Here is a 1632-nt window from a genome sequence, read left to right as displayed (position 1 = left end):
ACCACATAGCAGACAAGAGGCAGGGCCAGCTCTCCTGTTCTTACTCCCTGGCTAAGGAGTAAACTCCATATTCAGGGCAAACTCTCCTGTGATGCCCAAGTGAGGTCCAGGGCCCACTCTCACAAGTGCTGCAGCAGGTGAAAGAGTCAAGTCTCTTGCTCTCAAGACCCCAGGGACAGCTCTCCAAGGACAGCCAGGTGAGAGATGAAGCCAGTTCTGCACACCCTTCAGACATCAACATGTTCTTGGGCAGCAGTTCAGACCAGGGATGCCAATCTGGACTTTGCTAGTAACAGAACCCTGCTGCTGCAGGGCCTCAAACATACATGTGGCCAGAAGCATAGACCAGAAACCTACCGTGGTCCTAGGTGGCATTACCAGCTACTCACATCAGGCTGTTCCCCAATATCTCAACTTCTGCCTTTCTTCATTGTGCCCACATCCTTCTCTTTCTCTTCCATTTCTCTCCCACTCACTTGTTCCTCTTAGTGGTATGTGGGTTCATCTCAGGTGTGGTCCTAGGAGTGCTATACCCTACTCCTGCATTATGATACTGAATTTTCCGCCTAGCCCACCCAAGTGGCCTCTCATAAGAGTCTTCTGTCTTAGGCTTACTCTTGTGGGGGCTGAGGTAAACCCAGACAGGGTTCTAGTCTCAGGCTCTCTCTCTTCTGAGAGCCTGTCAATGCTTATATGGCTTAGACTCATTGTCTGTTGGGATACCCTGGTGCCAGATTGGTGTTTAAGGCTTGATTTTATTGTTGTTTTAGTTATTATTGTTGTTTTGTTTGCTTGCTTGTAGGCTGCCAATCATTCAGGTATTCACAAATCAGAACACCGAGCCACTCACTCTCTTCTCTGCCACTTACTGAGGCACAGGCAACACATAGCCACACCTGTAATGCCTCTAGGGGCAGAAAAAGCTCTCAAAATTTTTGATATAGGCAATTAGCACTATAACCTTTTTTCTTAGGATACTTGCATTGTGTCTTATATTTTTTGATGTGTTGTGTTTTCATTTTAATTCAATTCTAACAATACTAAATTTTCCTTCCTGAATTTTCCCACAACACATTTATCATTCAGTAGTTTTGGTGAGTTTCTATGAGTTTGTATGCTTTCTGTAGTCTCTATTGGTCTTGATATCCACCTTTATTCCTCTGTGATCAAATAAATCATAGGATACAATTTTAACCTTCCTATATTAGTTGATAATTCTAATATGTTCTAATATGTGGCTGATTTTGGAGAAAGTTCTGTGGGCTTCAGAAAAACATGTATTCTTTCAGTGTTTGTGTGGAATGTTTTGTAGATAATCTGTCATATCCATTTGTTCTACATTTGTAGTAAAGCAACATGATCAACACAACTTGTAAAAGAAAGTATTTAATGTGGGCTCACCCTTTCAGAGAGTTAGGCTCCATGACCAGCATGAGGAGTATGGTAGTAGGCAGGCAGTTAGGTATAGGGCTAGAGCAGTAGCTGAGAGCTTACACCTTGATCTGTAAATATAACTTTTATTCTTCTGTTGTAATTGTCATCTCTAAGGATTACTGCATCTATTTGCTGACCTGGATCTAGTCCTGAAGTTTTCTAGGCCCCATACAGTCTTATCTAGGCCTAGAATGTTTT

General features: G+C 42.6%; 1 pseudogene; it reads right to left on the bottom strand.

Annotated features, from left to right (window-relative positions):
- Positions 1-795: 795 nt before the first annotated feature.
- Positions 796-918, bottom strand: LOC120100449 (small nucleolar RNA SNORA17; annotated as a pseudogene).
- Between the last annotated feature and the right edge of the window lie 714 nt (positions 919-1632).

Source organism: Rattus norvegicus, chromosome 1 (assembly GCF_036323735.1).
Source record: "Rattus norvegicus strain BN/NHsdMcwi chromosome 1, GRCr8, whole genome shotgun sequence".
NCBI classification, from domain to species: domain Eukaryota; kingdom Metazoa; phylum Chordata; class Mammalia; order Rodentia; family Muridae; genus Rattus; species Rattus norvegicus.
Note: the sequence above shows the minus strand (reverse complement) of the source record. Positions and strands in the feature narration are given on the sequence as shown.